We start from the raw sequence: 13,016 nt of genomic DNA, 5'->3' as shown, positions 1-13,016 counted from the left end.
ATGGGGAGAAAGCACACCTGCCCAGCCTCAACCGGGGCTGGTTAATGTGTTACTGAATTTGAGCTTAAGGTCCAGCACCTGCTTCCTTATCTGTAAGTGCTTCCTGTTGTGGTTTAATTTTTGTGACAGCCTGGAGCATTGTGCCATACTTGTAACTATTCTCTGACCCTGCTTCGAGGGTCAAAGCAGGGTCAGAGAATAGTTGCAAGTAGGCAACAACTCTGGAGGCGCCGCTCAGGAAGCACTTACAGGGTTACAGCAGGTGCCCAAGTTGAAGTTAATTTCTTTGTAACCATTTTGTAAATAGTTACAAAGAAATTTGCTTCAACTTGGGCACCTGCTGTAACCCTGTGCTTCATGTACTTCAGTAATTGAAAATCCGTCCCGCACACAATTTCGCGGATTTTTCAGCAATTTTGCGAGATTCGCGGACCGTGAAATAGCAGAAATTCCGCGAACGGAACAGATTTTACGCTCATGAAAATGAAGTGACTTATTTGCAGTGGCGGCTCCTCGAGGGAGTGCTGCGGGGCGGGGAAGGGTCAGAGTGGGTGTTATTAAACTCCAGCATATGGTTAAGTATATAAATAAATTAATAATACGAATTACATTGCGCTCGCTGCATCACCATTTGGCGGAGATTTATCAGCAAGAGCAATTTTAGTGGAAATATATATTTGGAAGCCTTTTTGATATTACGATGGTACGCAGAAAATGCCTTCTTATAGGCTGCTTTATCATCTGAATCATAATTGATCCACAATAGTCTTTCTAATTTCTTACAGAGCGCGTTCTCAGCTTTTAGCTCTGTAATATAGCAAGGTGCAAAGGGACACAGCAAGGTATTATGCCGATTTCTTAAAGGCGCAATGTTATCAAAGGCTAGCTTCATAGCAGATTGAAAATCTGCCAGCAATTTGTTGACTTCAGAGTCTAGCCCAACAGTAAGGAAAACAAAAACTACCAAAAAGGAATCAAAGCGGACATGGTGCCAACATCTTGTCTCAAATCTGATTTTTCTGTGTTGGCAATCTGAAAACTGATCAAAGCATGACCGGTTTATGAAAGAACAGGGGTGACTCACAATGCAATTCTTTGGAGTTTGTAAAAATCAAGTCCAGGGTATGACAAGCTGAGTGAGTGCGGCCCACTATTTTTTTTTATTACTGTTTATTAATATAAAAACAATCATTGGAAAGACAGTGTGCAGTTATGAATACTCAAATTACAATGATTAGCGAGCCAACAATGCAAAACATCAAGACATCTCCCTCCCCTCCCACGTTGATCAGAAAGCGAACCCATTTATTCATCACCCATTCCATCTCAACGGTCATCACTGGACTCATCATGTCATCATCAGATTTAGGTATGGGGTCACAGATATCTCCCCTGTAAGTATTCCAGGCCGTCCATATTTTAGTCCACTTTCGGGGACACTTCCGATTTACATAAACAGTTCTTTCAGTGACCATGGTAGTGTCCATGTCCCTACACCAAGCCTCCAGCGAAGGCAAATCGGCTTCTCCCCACTTCTGCGCCACATTTCGCTTGGCTACCATGAGGCCTAGTGTCGCCCATGTTTGCCCATGTCTCGATAAGTCGTTGGGTTCCCAAACATTGAGGAGGTCTTTTCGTGGTTCAGGCAACATGGAAACACTTAGAGTCTGGGACATTGTTCGGAATATCTTGCGCCAAAAATCAGTTAGTATTGGGCAATCCCAGATCGTATGGAAAAAGGAGCCCTCGTTTCCACATCCCCTTAGGAAATACGGATGTTGTGTCCTGCCTATTTTGTGAAGTGTATGTCTAGTAAGATATGCGCGATGTAAGATTTTAAGCTGGACGAGCCGTAGTCTGGCCAGGATTCCCACCTCCCTGGGTGAGGCAAGCGCTGCCTGCCATTCTGTCTCATCCATGGCGCCAACATCAGCCGCCCACCTTTCCTTCAAGGCTGCCGTGGGGTCCAGTTGGTTATTGATCAACTTACGGTATGTGAATGAAGAGGCACGTTTAGGCATATAATCTGTGAGTAACCTATCTTCCAAGGGAGAAGCTTCGGGTATGTCTACACTCTGCGGTATTACTGTGAGGAGTGCATGCCTAATTTGTATGTAACGGAATGTCTCAGTAGGTGCTAGCTCGTATTGTCTTTGCAGCTGATCAAACGGGATGACCGTCCCTTTGTCCCATAGGTCGCCAACTAAGGAAATGCTGTTCCAGTGTTCAAAGCCTCTGCTGTTCCTAACGGTCTACCATTTTTGATAAAACCCATTGGTCTATAAATTGGCTAAAAGCTGGGACGTGTCTGTCTCCGTGGAGTTGTCAAAATGGTAATTAAAATCTCCTAACAGTAGGAAGTTTTGCACCTATAGCATGTGAGTAGCAATGCTCTCAATAAGATGGTGGCTGTAGTTTTATTTTGGTCCAGTGATTGTTAGGGGAAAATTACATTTTGAAGTCGCACATTTCTACCCACTCCAGATTCAAGGAGTTTCTATAAGAAACTTTAATGGTTTCTTTAAAAAGAATGCCAATGTCCCCCCCGGTCTTCCAACTCGATCTACTTTAATCATTCAATAGTTATCTGGGAGAGCCTGCATAATAGAAGGAATGGAGCTGGAGCTTAGTCAAGTCTCTGTCAAAATGCCAATATCAGGCCTAAGAGAGGAGAGTAGTACCCAACATTCAGTAGTGTGTTTGGGTAGGGATCTTATGTTGCATAGAAAATGATTAGAAGTGTGTGTAAGAGAGGTTTGGGAGGCAACCGCTGATATAAAGGACAGGTCCTCGCAGTATCAATATTAAAGGTGTTAACAGACACTGTGGCTTTGGACCTTGTGGTTGCCTGAGCATTAGGCTTACAACATTATCTACACTCAAGGCAACTCACAGGACCTGCTCACATTTGGGGGAAACAATTAGCACAGCTTTGATCTGTCAATGCTAAGAGCATGCAGCTTTCACATATCGAGGACAGTTTTGGGGCAGTACGTAATACTAAAATGACTGTCCTTAGAAGACAGAGAAATAGGGGTCAGGGGTCCCGGCTCCTGGCGACGGACGGGTGCAGATGGGCTTTTGTGCCAGCGGCACAATCGCTGTATGTGTGCTCTGCGCGCCTGGCACATCTGTTTTTTTAAAGCCAGAGGTGCGGCAAACTAGACTGCTACCCCCTGCCGGCGGCGTGCAACAGGAAGTAAGAAAGAAAATTTTACTTCTTCCACTCAATCGGGAGAGCCCACAGCAGAAGGGAACTGTGGTATGAAAAAAAGATCAAAGTATTACTTTAAAATTAACAATAAATTATCACTCCCCATCCATTCCTGTCCAATTACAGCTCCATAACTCTTGTGATGCAAATATACAAATATATACAACTTGCAACACACACGGCACAGGCTTTGAAATGTAGTAATCTCCGAGATCCAGAGAACTAGACCACTAACCACTGCTGATGATGTACAAGCGGAAGTAAGGAAGATTCAACTTCCTCCACTCAATCGGGAGATTCCACGGTGGACAGGGAAGTCGGGTATAATAAAAAGATAAATGTATTACTTTAAAATTAACAATAAAATCTCACTCTCTGTCCACCACCGTCCAATTTACAGCTCCATAACTCTTGTGGTGCAAATATAAACAAAGTTGCAACTCGCATGACATGGTACAGCCTCAGACATGTACTAGCTGCCTTCATAGAACAGCTACACCTTGGGCAAAAAGAAGGTATCTAAAGATAGGGTTTCATCTGCACTAGCTTTCTCTGTCACAGAATATGTGCATATTGTGTAGGGCTGGGCGTAGTGCCACTACGCAGAATTTTGGGGGGGGGAAAAAGTGGAAAATGGGGGCACGTCCTGAGGGTCCATGTGCCCGGGACAGGGGTCCCTCATGACTGGGCAGACTCCCTGAGCTCCCCGGGCCGGTTGAAGCCCGGAAGCCCTGCAGCCCCGGAGCCCTGCAGTCCCCGAGCCCTGCATCCCCCGGAGCCCTGCATCCCCCGGAGCCCTGCATCCCCCGGAGCCCTGCATCCCCCGGAGCCCTGCATCCCCCGGAGCCCTGCATCCCCCGAGCCCTGCATCCCCCGGTGCACTGCCGCCCCCGGAGCCCTGCAGTCCCGGAGCTCTGCAGCCCCCGGAGCCTTGCAGTCCCCGAGCCCCGGAGCCCTGCATCCCCCGAGGCCCTGCAGTCCCCAAGCCCTGGAGCCCTGCATCCCCCAGAGCTCTGCATTCCCCAGAGCACTGCAACCGCCGGAGCCCTGCAGCCCCCGAGCCCTGGAGCCCTGCAGTCCCGGAGCCCCGGCGCCCTGCAGCCTCGGAGCCCTACAGTCCCCGAGCCCCGGAGCACTGCAGCCCTGGAGCCCTGCAAGGGCAGGCGGGAGACCTCCCGCGGAGGCTCGGGGTAAGCAGATTGGCGTCATTTTGGTCCCAGCCATCTGGTCGCCCCTCTCAGGACCAGATGGCCGGGCTTCCCTGGCAAAGTACCCGGGAAGGGCTCCATGGGTCCCGGGCCCTGCAACCCCGGAGCCCTGCAGTCCCCGAGCCCTGCAGCCCCCGGAGCCCTGCAGCCCCCGGAGCCCTGCAGCCCCCGGAGTCCTGCAGCCCCCGGAGCCCTGCAGCCCCCGGAGCCCTGCAGCCCCCGGAGCCCTGCAGCCCCCGGAGCCCTGGAACCATGGAGCCCTGGAGCCTCGGAGCCCTGGAGCCTCAGAGCCCTGCGGCCCCGGAGCCCAGTAAGGGCAGGCGGGAGCCCTCCCGCGGAGGCTCGGGGCAGGCAGATTGGCGTCATGTCGGTCCCGGCCATCTTGTCGCATCTTTCCAGTCGGACATCTGGTCGCACCCAATGGGGCGACCAGATGGCCGGTCTTCCCTAGAAGTTCCGATGAGGTGACATTCGCCTTCCGGATCCCAGCCAGGGCTCCAGGAGGTCAGGCACATTGGCACCCTGGGTCCCTTGCGTCACTCGGCAAGCATGGGTTCCCTGAAAGAGGGGTAGCCTTCTTCCGGCTTACATGGGGCAAGGGTGTGCCCGGACACCCTACTGGGGCTAGCGGTTTCCTGCCGGGGACCAGATGGGCGATGACCGGGCAACACCTCCCAGGAGTCCGGGGCTCCCTCCTCCAGCCTGCGGCGTGGCAAAGTACCCGGACGGGCTCCATGGGTCCCGGGCCGTCCTCCCCGTGCCTGAGGCCCAGCGTGGGGTTTTAAAGCCCCCCCTGAGCCCTGTGGCCCAGGAGCCCTGCAGTCCTGGAGCCCTGCAGCCCTGGAGCCCTGCAGCCCTGCAGCCCTGGAGCCCTGCAGCCCGGGAGCCCTGGAGCCCCAGAGCCCTGCAGTCTCCGAGCCCCAGGGCCCTGCAGACCCGCAGTGCCAGAGCCCTGCAGCCCCGGAGCCCTTCAGCCCTTCAGCCCTGCAGCCTCAGAGCCCTGCAGTCCCCGGAGCCCTGCAGCCCACGAGCCCCGCAGAGGCTCGGGGCAGGCAGATTGGCGTCATTTCGGTCCCGGCCATCTGGTCGCCCCTCTGGCCTCGGCCATCTGGTCGCTCCCAATGCTTTCCTATGGGGCGACCAGATGGCCGGGCTTCCCTGGAAGTCCCGATGAGGTGCCATTCGCCTCCCGGATCCCAGGCAGGGCTCCAGGAGGTCGGGCAGGTTTGCGCTCTGGGTCCCCTCTGTCACCTCGAGTGCACGGATTACAGGAAAGGGGGGTAATTTTCCTCTGGATTACTAGGGGCAAGGGTAGCCCGGACACCCTCCTGGGGCTTGTGGTTCCCTGCCGGGGACCAGATGGGCTGTGTTCCCGGGCAACACCTCCCAGGCGTCTGTGGCAAAGTATCCGGGACGGGCTCCACTGGTCCCGGGACCTGCAACCCCGGAGCCCCGCAGCCCCGGGGCCCTGCAGCCCCGGAGCCCTGCAGCCCAGGAGCCCTGCGGGCAGGCGGGATCTATACCACGAAGGCCTCGGGATGGGGAGTCCTTTCGGTCCCGGCCATCTGGTCGCCCGCAATGCTTTCTTATGGGGCGACCAGATGGCCGGGCTTGCCTGAAAGTCCCGATGAGGTGCCATTCGCCTCCCGGATCCCAGGCAGGGCTCCAGGAGGTCGGGCAGGTTTGCGCTCTGGGTCCCCTCTGTCACCTCGAGTGCACGGATTACAGGAAAGGGGGGTAATTTTCCTCTGGATTACTAGGGGCAAGGGTAGCCCGGACACCCTCCTGGGGCTTGTGGTTCCCTGCCGGGGACCAGATGGGCTGTGTTCCCGGGCAACACCTCCCAGGCGTCTGTGGCAAAGTATCCGGGACGGGCTCCACTGGTCCCGGGACCTGCAACCCCGGAGCCCCGCAGCCCCGGGGCCCTGCAGCCCCGGAGCCCTGCAGCCCAGGAGCCCTGCGGGCAGGCGGGATCTATACCACGAAGGCCTCGGGATGGGGAGTCCTTTCGGTCCCGGCCATCTGGTCGCCCGCAATGCTTTCTTATGGGGCGACCAGATGGCCGGGCTTGCCTGAAAGTCCCGATGAGGTGCCATTCGCCTCCCGGATCCCATCCAGGGCTCCAGGAGGTCGGGCACGTTCGCGCCTAGAGTCCCCTGAGCCTTGCGGTGCATACTTGTTTCCAGAAAGAGGGGTAGCCTTCCTCCGGATTACTAGGGGCAAGGTACTGTGGGACCCCTCTCGGCCTAGCGGTCCTCAGCCGGCAGCTGGACGGGCCAAGATGCCGCTCCAGCCCCGGGTCCGTCCCTGGATAGGGTCCGGGAGGGCCCTGGCCTTGGGTCCCCGTCCCGCCGCACTGCCCGGGACGGCGGGGGTTCCGTTGTGCCTGGGGAGCCTGGCTGGGTTCAGGAGCTCCGGCTGGGGCTCCGTCCTGGGTCCTGCCGCGTGGCAGGGTGCCCGTGACGGGGTCCGGAGGGCCCGGGGAGGCTTCTCCTGCGCCTCGGGGCCTGGGAACCCCGGCGGGGTCCAGGGGCACCGCTGGGCCCCGGGTGGGGTGCTCCGGCCCAGGGCCCTGTCCCTCGGCCTAGGGCCCCGGCCTTCCGCAGTGCCAAAGGCCCGGGACGGGGTTCCGTGCTGCCCGGGGAGCCTCCCAGCGCTTGGCTGGGTTCAGGAGCTCTGTCCGGGGCCCCTAAGGGCCCCTGGGAGGGTGGCCTCCCCACCCAGGGGTCCGTCCTGGGTCCTGCCGCGTGGCAGGGTGCCTGGGACGGGGTCCGGAGGGCCCGGGGTAGGCTTCCCCTGCGCCTCCGGGCCTGGGAGCCCCGGCAGCGTCCAGGGGCCCCCGGTTGCATGCTTGGGCCCAGGGCCCTGGCCCCCCGGCCTGCCGCTTTGCCAAAGGCGCGGGACGGGGGTTCTGTGGTGCCCGGTAAGCCTCCCCTTGCTCGGCTGGCTTCAGGAGCCCTGTCCGGGGCCTAGGGGGGAGGGTGGCCTCCCCACCTGGGGCTCAGTCCTGGGTCCTGCCGCACAGCACGGTGCCCGGGATGGGACGGGGTCCGGAGGGTCCAGGCCGCTTCCCTTTCGTGCCCAGCCATCTGGTCGCCCAGATCCCCTCGGCCATCTGGTCGCCCACAATGCTTTCCTATGGGGCGACCAGATGGCCGGACTTGCCTGGAAGTCTCGATGAGGTGCCATTCGCCTCCCGGATCCCAGCAAGGGCCCCAGGAGGTCGGGTACTTTCACGCCTTGGGTCCCCTGAGCCTCGCGGTGCGCACTTGTTCCCAGAAAGAGGGGTAGCCTTCCTCCGGATTACTAGGGACAAGGTACTCTGGGACCCCTCACGGCCTAGCAGTCCTCTGCAGGCAGCTGGCTGGGCCAGGATGCCGCCCCAGCCCAGGTCCGTCCCTGGGCTTGCCGCGTGGCAAGAAGCCCTGGATAGGGTCCGGGGAGGCGTCCCCTACGCCTCCGGGCTCCCGGCTGGTGCCAGGGGCCCGGCTGGGCCCTGGGTCGAGTGCCCCAGCTCTGGGCCCCGTCCCCCGGCCTGCCGCACTGCCAAGGGCCCGGGACAGGGTTCCGTGGTGCCCAGGGAACCTCCCCTTGGTAATTTCCCTCTGGTTACTAGGGAGAGGGTCAGTCAGACCTCCGTGAGGTCTGGCGATTCGGAATCAGGGGAAGGCAGGACCCGGGCCCGCCCGCCGGGGTCCCAGGGGCCCGGGGACGCTCCTGCCTCTCAGCCCCATTGCCGATGGTCGTTTTTCTCCCAGTTTTCTCAGGCAGTGCTCCGTGAGGTCCGGCCATGCTGAGAGGGGGAAGGCAGCCCCGGGGCCCCCAGGGGCCCGGGGACGCTCCTGCCTCTCAGCCCCTTGCCAATGGTTGTTTTTCTCTGAGTTTTCTCAGGCAGTCCTCCGTGAGGTCTGGCCATGCTGAGAGGGGGAAGGCAGCCCCGGGGCCCCCAGGGGCCCGGGACGCTCCTGCCTCTCAGCCCCTTGCCGATGGTCGTTTTTCTCTGAGCTTTCACAGGCAGTCCTCAGTGAGGTCTGGCCATGCTGAGAGGGGGAAGGCAGCCCCGGGGCCCGCCTGCCGGGGCCCGGGGATGCTCCTGCCCCTTGCCGATGGTCGTTTTTCTCTGAGTTTTCTCAGGCAGTCCTCTGTGAGGTCTGGCCATGCTGAGAGGGGGAAGGCAGCCCTGGGGCCTACCCGCCGGGGCCCACAGGGGCCCGGGGATGCTCCTGCCTCTCAGCCCCTTGCCGATGGTTGTTTTTCTCTGAGTTTTCTCAGGCAGTCCTCCGTGAGGTCTGGCCATGCTGAGAGGGGGAAGGCAGCCCCGGGGCCCGCCCGCCAGGGCCCCCAGGGTTTCGGGGACGCTCCTGCCTCTTAGCCCCTTGCCGATGGTCGTTTTTCTCAGAGTTTGCTCAGGCAGACTTCCATGAGGTCCGGCTATGCTGAGAGGGGGAAGGCAGTCCTGGGGCCCGCCCGCAGGGTCCGGAGACGCACCTGCCTCTCGGGCCTCTTGCCGATGTTCTTTATTCTCGGAGTCTGCGTGCCCCGGCGGCAGGCATGCAGGGGATGCTAAGCCAGTGTACCCCCCCTGTGCAGGGTGGCCTGAAGGATGATTAGGTTGGACTTAGGTCTGTGTGCCCTATGCCCTTGATTGAGAAGAAAGTGTTAGTAACTCCAGAGTGAGACGTAAAGATAATCGCATTTATTGATAAGGGTGGAAGAGACCCTTGAAAGGGACTTGACAAGGGTCTCAGACTTTGTCAGGATAGGCTTCTTAATTGTGAATCCATTAACGAAGATAATCGATATGGCTGAGGAGGAATATGTGTTTAATAGGTGGATGGATGTGGACAAGTTACTTCAATGGATACAGAGATCAATATGCCTTCTAGGCAACGCAAATACGACTCTTTTGAATGAAAAAAGGAAAAGCATTTTATTTAAAATAGATTTGAAGTTGGTGGACCTAGCCAGTAAAGAAGAGGGCCCTTCGGCAAATGGCTTGTTGTTTAGGGACACTTGATATGTAGGAGCATTTAGTTCTCTACATAAGTCCCACGAAGGAGATAAAGAAGGTGTTCCAAGGCTGTATTTTTTGGGTGGACTGGGAGAACGAGGGGGCGGTTTCCTGGCTGTAGCCAAGGAATAACATGAGGCTCCTTCTCTCGTGGCATCAGAAATTTTCAGGGAAAGCAGTTTTTACTGCACTGGGGAGTTTTACTCCCAGACACAAAGAGCTTGGGGAAGGTATACGCGAGGAGAAAGAAGAAATAGAGGATCAACAGGTAAGATTAGACCTTTTTGTTACCCCCTTAAAAGTGGGCAGCAGACTTGCCTAGTTTTATCTGAAATTGGGTCATATTACAAGTGACCTTTGGCTTCTAGAGACAGTTTGGGGTTTTCGGATAGAGTTTGTGGAGAATCCCGTACAAAGTTGTTTACCAAGAAGTCTAGTTTTTCCTGCAGATCAGATGAGGTCGATAGATCAGGCGGTACAGTAGTTGTTAGCAAAAGGTGCTGTTGTTTTTGAAGAGGATCAGGTGGACTGCTTAAAAGCAATATAATTCTGGGCCCCTCAGCTGTCCTCTAAATCCTTCTTTCCTTTCATTTTTACTTTCCTCGACCATAGCTCTTTCATGCTTCCTCACCCTTCTCTCACCAACAACTTTTTCACATATATTTTATTATCACCTTTTGAACTTCTAACATTGTTCTTGCTCTCCTGCGCCTTCTTCTTTCCCACCTCTTTCACATTCTCACCTTCTTTTAAGCCTTTTCTAGAGCATTCTTGTCCTTCTTGTATCCTACTCATTGACCCCTTTCACTGACACACATTCACACAATTCCCTTTCAATGAAACTCATACCTCATGCACAGCCCCTCTCTCACTGCCTCCTTTTCCTAAACTCATCTTTACCATTTCCTGATACAACCTCTTGCAGCCTACTCTCTGGCATTACGTTATTTTATAGGGAGTTTCCATAACTATTACAGAGGGCAGCAGACATACAATCAACCCAATAAATCCTATCCCCTTACCCATTTCCTACCTTATTCTTCTCTCTCCGTTTTCTTTCACTCATCCTATATCGCTGCTGTTTCTTTAATACACACAACCATCTACACACACGCAGCCCATGCGCCCTCACTGCTGCATGTGTGTGCAAGCTAAGACTGTGTGCCACTCAATGCTGCATAGCATTGGTGTTACAACTCTCTAGAGCCGCCTGAGCTGAATTCGGGTTCTTCTCAATGACTTGCCATTTCTGATTCCCTTTCTTTGTGTGATCGGGGACAGATGACTTGAGCCTCTGTGATTGTCACCATGCCCCACCCAGCTCACTTATTTCGTGCAGACTCGCAGACACGCAGACCCTGCCAGCCTGCTCCTTTCGTTACTTACCTGCACCAATCTATCTTCAGGCCCTGGCACGCTGAACTGGAGCACAGAATCCTGATGCCACAGTGCGTGGCTGGAAGCGTTCTAGAAGTCGGTGAGGGCTCCATGTTCCTGCCCGTGGCGTTATCCCAGTGGGGCTCATCTTATTCCTCAATTCATCCTTCCAGGAGAACACTGGACAGATGCTGGCTACAGGGGAAAGGGATGGGCGTGACGTTTGTGATGGTGCTGCAAAGCCCCTGGAGGGCAGCCAGGACCTGACGTCTGAGGCAGAGCTGCAGAGACAGTGTTTTAATCTAGGAGTCCAGGAGGAAGAAGCAATGGGCGGGCCATGAAGATGAAAGGCAGGGGCAAAAAAATACCAAAAACGTTTTTGTCACCTGATATTTTAGTTGCTCACATTTGTCCTATTTGGGCATTTCTAGCACAATAGCCACCGCTGTGAGAAGTTGGCCTGATATATGATGCTCACTAGTTCTAGTGATCACCTTGTATCAGTCCAAACAACCCTTATGGTGATTGGTTGTAAGTCAATCTTATAGACCAGCTATCCTAATGGTAGCATGGACAAAGCAGTCTTAGGCTAAACTCTTTTGGCATGTGAAGGCAGCTGTTTTACCTCATATACCACCTTAAATACCAAATAAAAGGACACCACACAGGTAGTTATGAAAATAAACAAGATATTTATTAACTAACAAACACCTCTGAACTCTTTATGAGGTCAGAGGGCTAAGCACATGACAAGACTCTTAAGAAAAATACGTTAAGTTGCACAAGTTACAATGTTGCCCTAGGGGCGCAACAAACCATATACTAAACAAGTGGTATAAGGAAATCGATAGAAGGAATGGAGCTGTCCAGAGGCGGTAGGATCGCTGGGACTACACTACCCTAACCTTAGGTAAGTAATAGGAGGCAGAGTGTGAACTCGCATGCGAGATGCGTAACAAAGTCAATCGACAGTACAAATTACGAAAAGGTAAGTATTAGACAGTTCCGACTAGCTAGGACTAAAACGACTGGAAATCTGGACACTAGGAGAGTCAGTCTACCCTTGAGCACAGAAATGCTCTCGTTACCTCACCCACGGGCTGCGGGTGCATAGGTGTGAAAGTGTGTCGGGTTTCCGCGTTGAAGTCCATGGAGCCTTGAAGAAAGATGCTGCAGGCGACCAGGAGATAGCTGTCCGGAGTGATCCAAGGGTGGATCGAGGAAGATGAAGACCTGAAAGCAGAGGGGACAATGTTCAAAGTCACTAGCCAGTGACTGGAGTGGAACCAGGAAGGAACCAGATGATGTTGTCGCGGTCAGGTGAAGCGAGGGCACTTGACTCTGCAGCCACGTGGACCAGGAGGCGTCTTCGACGACCAGAATGGAGGCACGAGCTGTCCCACGCAGGCTCTCGCTGTCGGCAGTGTTAGTTCCGGATTCGGCGTCAACAGGCCTTGGGAAAGGCAACCCACGCGGTGAATGGAAAAGGCGTCTGGTGCAGACCAGGAGGGTCCGATATGCTTCTCCTTTGCAGGGAAGCAAGGGTCAGTCTGGAGCAACCAGACCAGCGGTGTGGATTTCATGGTTCCTCGACTAGGAGGCCACTTGCCAGCCGGCAAGTGACTAGACAACGCGTCGAGCAGCAATCAAGCAAAAGGGCCCCACGCAGATCTCGTGGATGCTGAAGGGCTGATCTTCTGTGCAGGAGCTGCTCGGGGCTGGGGCTTCTCAATCCCCAAAGCACTTACTCAAGGATGCCTTGGAAGTCGTGCTGGAAGCGAAGTGCAGTTTCTTCAAGATGGCCGGTCCGACGTGTCTCGTCGCACCCACAGATCTCAGCTGTGCTGCAGATGTGAGTTGAGGTCGGAGAGGTCTGGAACCGTGAACCGCTGGAACGCTTGATGGTACCTGCTTGTGCAGGGTGGTCACTCCTTGGCCACAAGGGAGATTTCTTCAGTCTTCTGAGGAGCAGAACGTCGAAGTCCAGAGTTTCTTCTTGTAGAGTTTCAAATCAGGATTAATCTAACTTGGAATGAGACCAGCTCCAACCTTTATTCTCCTAAAGGGGGTGTACTATCACTAGGTCCCTCCTATGGGTGGAACCAGGAAGGGGGGTGGTTACACCCCCTATCCTTTGTCCGGTTTCGTGCCAGAGCTGGGGCTGGAGTGCCCCAGCAACTGGTTTGAGCCGGAGTATGCACAGGAC

This window comes from Lissotriton vulgaris, chromosome 5 (genome assembly GCF_964263255.1).
Source record: "Lissotriton vulgaris chromosome 5, aLisVul1.2, whole genome shotgun sequence".
In the NCBI taxonomy this organism is placed as follows: Eukaryota; Metazoa; Chordata; class Amphibia; order Caudata; family Salamandridae; genus Lissotriton; species Lissotriton vulgaris.
Note: the sequence above shows the minus strand (reverse complement) of the source record.